This window comes from Sinocyclocheilus grahami, unplaced genomic scaffold (assembly GCF_001515645.1).
Source record: "Sinocyclocheilus grahami isolate Dianchi unplaced genomic scaffold, SAMN03320097.WGS_v1.1 scaffold36.1, whole genome shotgun sequence".
Classification (NCBI taxonomy): Eukaryota; Metazoa; Chordata; class Actinopteri; order Cypriniformes; family Cyprinidae; genus Sinocyclocheilus; species Sinocyclocheilus grahami.
The window spans coordinates 14,595-23,290 of record NW_015505215.1 but is presented as its reverse complement, the minus strand read 5'-3'; the positions used below and the strand labels follow the sequence as shown (position 1 = coordinate 23,290).

At 34.9% G+C, this 8,696-nt stretch overlaps 1 protein-coding gene across 3 annotated transcripts in view; it reads right to left on the bottom strand.

Annotated features, from left to right (window-relative positions):
* Positions 1 to 1,922, bottom strand: part of LOC107581651 (uncharacterized) — a 23,142-nt gene extending 21,220 nt beyond the window's left edge. For all 3 annotated transcript variants that reach the window (XM_016267273.1, XM_016267274.1, XM_016267275.1), the window contains exon 1: positions 1,851 to 1,922. The gene's annotated coding sequence lies outside the window, so the exon portion shown is untranslated. The remainder of the gene's footprint in view (positions 1 to 1,850) is intronic.
* Positions 1,923 to 8,696: the final 6,774 nt, after the last annotated feature.

The following is an 8,696-nucleotide window of genomic DNA, read 5'->3' as shown; positions in this document are numbered from 1 at the left end:
CGTTCTGGATTAATTGTAAAGGTTTGATAGAACTGGCTGGAAGACCTGCCAAGAGAGCATTGCAATAGTCCAGCCTGGATAGAACAAGAGCTTGAACGAGGAGTTGTGAAGCATGTTCCAAAAGAAAGGGCCTGATCTTCTTGATGTTGAATAAAGCAAATCTGCAAGACCGGGCAGTTTTAGCAATGTGGTCTCAGAAAGTCAACTGATCATCAATCATAATGCCAAGGTTTCTAGCTGTTTTTGAAGGAGTTAGGGTTGATGTGCCTAACTGGATGGTGAAATTGTGATGAAATGATGGGTTTGCTGGAACCACAAGCAGTTCTGTCTTGGCAAGGTTGAGTTGAAGGTGATGGTCCGTCATCCAGCAAGAAATGTCTGTTAGACAGGCTGAGATGCGAGCAGCTATCGTCGGATCATCAGGATGGAATGAGAGGTAGAGTTGAGTGTCATCAGCATAGCAGTGGTATGAAAAGCCATGTTTCTGAATGACAGAACCAAATGATGCCATGTAGACAGAGAAGAGAAGTGGTCCAAGAACTGAGCCCTGAGGCACCCCAGTAGTTAGATGTTGTGACTTGGACACCTCACAATGTGTCCACAACTCGAGAGCTTGATGGGGCGACGCGGAATGAAAAAGTTTTTCAGGAGTCATGGCAGTATAGGCGGCGCAACTAACGACATGTGAATAATGGCGATAGGTGTAAACCGAGCCCTGGGTATCCTGCTTCGCCTTTGTCCGCCTTTGAGAAAATGAAAGCTCAAATGGCCCAATCTGGAATCTTCCCTTTATGTCGTCATACGGGGAAAGGTTACCTCCCCTTTCTCTGCTTTGCCCGCCCAGAGAATTTGGCCCGCCCATGAGAAAATGAGCTACTACCGTGCAAGGCCAGCGCAATATTTTTTTTCCTCGACACATCATGGCTTGCAAACGAGCGAAGCATGGCAGTTGCCCCGCCTCTCTCCTCCTCATTAGCATTGAAGCTACAGACACAGAAATGGCACATCCTAAGGAAGGCTCATGTGGTTTTTCTACCTTAAACCGCATAAACACATTTCATTACACCAAATACACAAAATAATGTTCTTTTTAGCAGCATCATATGACCCCTTTAAAATTTTCTCACAAGGACCTAGAATAAGCCTAGTGCATAACCACTGGATTATGGAATGATAATGATTTTTAATATTATTTTTCTTTTATTAATATATTTATTAATAGTAATAATATAATAAATTAATAATCATATATCTTGTTTACAGTATTTCTTATTTAAATTCAAGTGAGCGCTAGCTCGCCGCTGCTAGAGACTTTATGCGTTTCAACAGATAGAGGACGATTACAACAAATAAACTGCGATGTGTGTTCAGTTCTACGTTCTAATGCTTTTCAGATAAGCCATTTTGTATACAATTATACTCATCCACTAAGAATTGATTGAAGTTTTTCTCGGCTGAATTGAATATCTGTCTTCTCAACGTTATATCGGTGCTCCACTGATGATATCAGTGACAGGCTCAAGTCAGCGTCATCGATCAACGGCAAGCAGCACGCTCTAACAAACACTCTACTACAGCTGAAGTTTTAAAAAATATGAAACTGTTCTTTGTGTAGTTTATGTCCAAATAAAAATATCTACAATGGAAATCGAAAAATATACGCTATCTCAGATTTGATCTCAGTAAGTTACGCCCTGGAGATATTGAACAATTAACCAAAAAGGGCATTACATTGAAAAATAAAGTTACAAATACAATGGAAATACAATACACCATACATTTAAAGTGACAATTAACGTTGCATATGCAAGAAAAAAAAAGATGACTAAAACTACATTTAAAGCTCTTACCTTTTTCTCTGTAAACTCCTCTGTTGCTAGTAGTTTACCGTTGGAGAACGAGGCGCATGCGCAGACCAAAAGTCCGCGCGCGCAAATGATGACGCAGTTATTAACGTGGTAAATCTAGTATTTTTTTATATTTGAATTTTTTTTATTTGATGTAAATTTAAACGCCATACTTTGTTAAAACAAAAATCAATTCACAAATAATAATAATAATAAATAAATAAAATAAACACATTTGTGAGGGTGATTCTAGGAGTCTTGACCCATTTGTTCTCTTCTTACTACCCTGAAGGATTGGAAATGTATTTTCATGCCATTGAAATACATTTTGAAATAGATTTTGTTATGCGAAGGGTTAAACAAACTAGATTTTCACTTTCAAAAATGTATTTCATCGAACTTCACTGTTTACAACCTATATTTACCATATATTTAAAATATATTTTGGCAAGAAAAAAAATTTCCCTGTATGATATGATGGTATGATTTTATAAGCTTGAAGAACATTTGGTTTAATCACTGAAACACAACAGTTTCATCTTGTTTCAATTTAGTACTTTTAATAATCAGTTCATTTAATGGCAAACAATGCAAGATACATGTTTCAAATAAGCCTTGTTGCTGAAATAATTACAGTAACACAGGCTACAGATGCCACTTTAGAAAATACACTTACATTACCTAACTTATGTAACATAAAATCCGTAATGCTTGTAATAGTATCTATTCAGTGTGTTATCAAAAGGTGTGATGAATGACAGCCATGAGGTTTTACTAGAACAGAGTTTGCTGGCAATAAAGCAAATGTTCTCACATATGACTGAATCTATATTGTAGTTTACCTTTTACAGTTACAGTAATGTGGCAATCTGTGGTAATCTGTTTACAGTATCACATGGTGTACTGAAAATGCTGTTTGTTGCCTTCTGTCTCCCTTCTTCTGATGCATCTCTGATCAATCTGATGTTGTCATTGACTGTTTCCTCTCCCTTGTATTCTATGCTGCTTCTCTCTCACACACTCAATTCAATTCAATTCAATTCCTGCTTTATTGGCATGACAATTGTTACAATGTATTGCCAAAGCATAGTGTTTACACTGAATCTAGAACAGATATATATGCAACAAAAACATGTATGTATATACATTTAAAAAAGTAAAACAAATTAACATTTTAGAATCGTAGAATTCTACAAACAATTTATAATTCAGTGTGTGTGTGGTGTGGTGTGTGTGTTTGTGTGTGTGTGTGTGTGGGCGCATCACTGATTTGTTTCTCTTTCAGTTCATTCAGTTTTTTCAGTTCTCTCTCTCTCTCTCTCTCTCTCATACACACACACACACACACACACACACATTTGGTTATAATCTAAGTAAAATTGTGTATAATGTAAAAAGTATTCAATACATTTGGTTTTTCATATTGAACTTTGCAAACAAGGTCTACTAATCAATATTGAAAGAATATAGGTATACCAAATAATTCATTGATTAACCATTAAGTTCAGTTGGATTAAACAATAGACAAATGTATTAAACTGAAAGAAAGGAGATACAATAAAAAGTTTGATATAAGCTCTAAAATAATCTGCCAAGTGTCCCCTTTATAAGTAGACCAAACTTAATCTGTGCTCAAAAGTATTCAAGATTTAAAACAAATTAAGTTGGGGTATGTTTCCCAAAAATGGGAGTGACAGGGGTTAACCAATAGGACTGAGCTAATTTAAATTAAGCGGGAGAGCGGTTATTTTACCCGGGATAGCCTAAAAATAGGTCAGTAGAGATACAACGTGAAACAGCAAGGGTACCTGTTACTGTAACTCATAATTCGACGAACTTTGCCAAACAATATTTCTAAATAATGGATGACAAAGATCAACCACAAGGGTGAGTGCTATTAATATTCACAAGTCTTTTTTAAAATATAGAAGAATTCTAGTTATATTGGTCATTCCTACTTTGCGGAAAATACTTTACATTTTTGGAAGCAATGTTGCCATAGCACAGTTTAGTAAACGTAGTACTATTGTAATTAGGCCTAGTACTGTAACTTACTGTTCATTTTAAAATGTCACGCGCTCAATCATGGCAGTAATCGGCGACGGTCATGATTTTTGTTAAAGAACATATCAAATTAGTTTTTTTTTTAAACAAACCCTACAATGTATCTACAGAACATTTACGAATATACAACATGTGAATTTGAACAAGGTGTTCGCGGAAACTTAAAGTCCTAAAATGTCTTACATTTGTTAATGTAAAAAATAAGGCCTTAACTATGCATTCAAATGTCTTAAATACACGTTTCAAATGCCTTAAAATGCAACTTAACAGTAAAGACTAACATTTTATTTTTACTCGTTGCTTTCTGAAATCTTAAAACCGTGTCAATGCGTTGCACTTGACTGATGCGTTTGAGCTGTAAAGAACCATAGAAAACTATAAATAAAATGCAAAACGTCCTTGATAACCCAGCAAACACAACTACATTGTGAAAAGGTCGTGATAATGTTTTAATCTGACGTGTTTAATACGACAGATGTCGGGTTTTTAACGTTATAAATACGTTTTTCCACAACGTTGCAGAAACGTTATTTATCACGTCTGAATGACTCCTTGCAACGTTTTAAAAACGTACTTAACACGTCCAAACTGGTACTTCACATGCTGCCATCAAATTTTTTTTTACAGTGTTATCTTTCAAAATAAAATGACTTTAATATAAAACAATATAACTGTATAGTAAGAGAAATACATTAAATTTATTTTAAATTTCTTTATATTTCTATATATCTATTCGTCGTTGGCTATTATGTCATGTTACAATATTTCTGTCAATCTGAATATTCAGAAGCACTTTTTAAAATTTCACCTTACCTGTAGGTTAGACCTCTGGTTGTTGTCCATTTTATAAGCATACATATGTAGGCCTAATAATTTATACAAATTTTGTCACTCATATTTATTCACAAAATATAACAAGTAATATGATATGGGTAGTTCACAAAAAAATCTGAACAAGCTAAATACATAAATAAAACACATGAAAATTATGCAATGACTGGCAAATGTAAATATGAGATCATTAACAAATTCCAAAAAAATTCAGTGTAGAGAAGTTATAACAGAAGAAAAAAGCATTTAATTTTTAAAATGTAAAGCATTTTAACTAGTTATACATTATTTTATTGCAATTATTAATTGCAATCTTATTACTTGTTTGCACTAAAACTAATGCTTATATTTGAAGGATTTATTCCAACACAAATTACTAGGGCTGTGTATCACCAGCAAAGTCACGATACAGAGGCCACGATACGATACGTATCTAATGTCTAAGCGCTGACCTCATATGTCATTCCCCTGGAACTGCTTCTGTGTACAACTGTTGGCGCAAGCTACATTAAAGTGATTATTATGTTTTAAATATGGATATTTTTCTTACAAAAACGCATCGATTCGCTACAGGAGGCTTTTGTTCACCCCCTGGAGCCGTGTGAGACACTTTTTTTTATGGAAAGGTGCTTTTTATTTCACGTATTTTGGACAGAAGCAATGCAACACCCGCTGAGTGCAACAATAGAGCTTGAAAGATCAAAGACAATTTGTAATATAACTCCGACTGGATTGGTCTGAAAGAAGAAAGTCATATACACCTAGGATGCCTCGGGGGTGAGTAAAACGCAGCCTAATTTTCATTTTGGGGTGAACTAACCCTTTAACTATGGTATTTGCGTGGTTATACAAATGGTAATAAGTACGCCAAAAAAACAAAACAAAACGTGGTTTTACTATAATAAAACCATGGTTAATTATCGAAAATGTAGGATTAGGTTTGGGATCAGTAGTAGGTCAGATTAACTCAATGCAACACCTAGGGTCACATGATTTGGTGGGTCACAGAATTCGGCGCAACACTGGAAATAAACAAGGTTGTAAACAAGTAAATTGTCTGCGTGCACCTAATTCTGAAGATAACAAATAATATGCTAGTAGACAGCAATCCAGATGAGAAGTCTGGTGTGGAAGGTGGATAAAAACACCCTTGTTGCTTAAATAAAGTTTAAATATGCTGTAGCTACTGATTTAAAATCACAGAATTTGTGAAATGAAACCATTTTTATTTAGGTTATTTATTCTATCTTTAACTCGCCGAAACACATGAAAATTATGCAATGACTGGCAAATGTAAATATGAGATCATTAACAAATTCCAAAAAAATTCAGTGTAGAGAAGTTATAACAGAAGAAAAAAGCATTTAATTTTTAAAATGTAAAGCATTTTAACTAGTTATACATTATTTTATTGCAATTATTAATTGCAATCTTATTACTTGTTTGCACTAAAACTAATGCTTATATTTGAAGGATTTATTCCAACACAAATTACTAGGGCTGTGTATCACCAGCAAAGTCACGATACAGAGGCCACGATACGATACGTATCTAATGTCTAAGCGCTGACCTCATATGTCATTCCCCTGGAACTGCTTCTGTGTACAACTGTTGGCGCAAGCTACATTAAAGTGATTATTATGTTTTAAATATGGATATTTTTCTTACAAAAACGCATCGATTCGCTACAGGAGGCTTTTGTTCACCCCCTGGAGCCGTGTGAGACACTTTTTTTTATGGAAAGGTGCTTTTTATTTCACGTATTTTGGACAGAAGCAATGCAACACCCGCTGAGTGCAACAATAGAGCTTGAAAGATCAAAGACAATTTGTAATATAACTCCGACTGGATTGGTCTGAAAGAAGAAAGTCATATACACCTAGGATGCCTCGGGGGTGAGTAAAACGCAGCCTAATTTTCATTTTGGGGTGAACTAACCCTTTAACTATGGTATTTGCGTGGTTATACAAATGGTAATAAGTACGCCAAAAAAACAAAACAAAACGTGGTTTTACTATAATAAAACCATGGTTAATTATCGAAAATGTAGGATTAGGTTTGGGATCAGTAGTAGGTCAGATTAACTCAATGCAACACCTAGGGTCACATGATTTGGTGGGTCACAGAATTCGGCGCAACACTGGAAATAAACAAGGTTGTAAACAAGTAAATTGTCTGCGTGCACCTAATTCTGAAGATAACAAATAATATGCTAGTAGACAGCAATCCAGATGAGAAGTCTGGTGTGGAAGGTGGATAAAAACACCCTTGTTGCTTAAATAAAGTTTAAATATGCTGTAGCTACTGATTTAAAATCACAGAATTTGTGAAATGAAACCATTTTTATTTAGGTTATTTATTCTATCTTTAACTCGCCGTTATAGTCTACATTACATTCTTAATACATTCAATGGCAGCTAGGGATGCACCGATACCACTTTTTCCAGTACTCGCCCGATACCGATACTTTTATTTTTGGTACTTGCCGATACAGAGTACCGATACCAATATTTTTATTGCATTTGTAAATGTTTTAAATATTGGGTACAGAAACCAAAAGGGTATGTATAATGTTAGTTGGTTAACTTCATTTATCAAATAGATACAGTCAAACCAAAATTTATTCAGACACCTTCAACATTTCTCACATTATCACAGTTTATTCGCTATAGTTTAGAAATGTAAATAAAATATGACAAGAACTCAGAGTTACACTGTGTCAGAACAAATTCAGCTTGATAATGTTAGATAGCTTTGATAGAAAGGTATGTAAAAGATTACAATCAACCAAACATCAGACAGCTGTTAGTATGACAATATTTACACAACTATCAATACTTAGTCGGGCAGCCTTTAGCCTCAATAACAGCCTGTGGTCTCCTGGGCATGCTGTCACACAGCTTCATGCAAACCTCAACTTCAAATTTCAACTTCAACTTCAAATGGTCACAAATTTGTATCAATTTTACTAATAGTCCACTGTATGAAGAATTTTTGGGTATGATTTGTCACAGTTTACTTTATTTTGCTATCCTTCACTATAAATGAACTATAGTGTCCAGCACCCACACTAGTAAAAAAATGATATCTGGTCTCTGAATAATTTTTGGCTTGACTATATACTTCGGTTATTTTCACACTTAATTATGCTCATTAAAATGTATTTTACAAGTTGACTTAGGCTAATTTAACCTTAGTGATGCAAACGTCTAGCGACACCAAATTAAAGCATGTTGAGATTGATTGGATGGTAAAAGTATACAAATACACACCAACATGAAGCAGTCATGCCTTTTTAAATCTACATAAGTTGCGCTTACATTATATGTAAAACGCACTAGACTGAATGATAAATGTGTGTTGTGATATTTAATTTGAAAATAAATGTAGCTAATTTCTTTATATTATAGCCTATGTCTTTCATCTTATTTAACTATAATCACTGTCGTGTCTTGCTCACTTTCCCGCGAACAAACGTGCATAAATAAGTGGGACTAATGAAATTCAATAATAATAGCGGAGCCTCAACATTGGATTTGCAGCGTTACGCATTCTAGCCATTCGCTCTGCAGCTGAAGTGAATGACAGCTTGGGAGCTCTCGTTGCTCGCTTTCTGTAGCCTATATCATTTTATTTTTAAGATTTATTTTTAATGCTTCTGTAAAGGACTAACGGCCGCATAGCCTATACACTGCAGAGTTTAAGGGAGACAATGGCACTTAACAGTAAAGTCATCTCTAAATATGTTAGTATGTAGCATGATTTAAGTATGTAGTTTATGCACATTTGTTCAAAACAGCCTGGCAGATTGTTCACAAGATGTAGGCAAAAGTTTGTATTGTATACAGGAAGGATGCGCGTTCTTATCATTCCTCTGTTGCGCTGCTTGTCTATTTCTCTTCAAAGCACCAACTTAAAATGCCTATTTTGGTGTGATTGCTTGTGTTACATGAG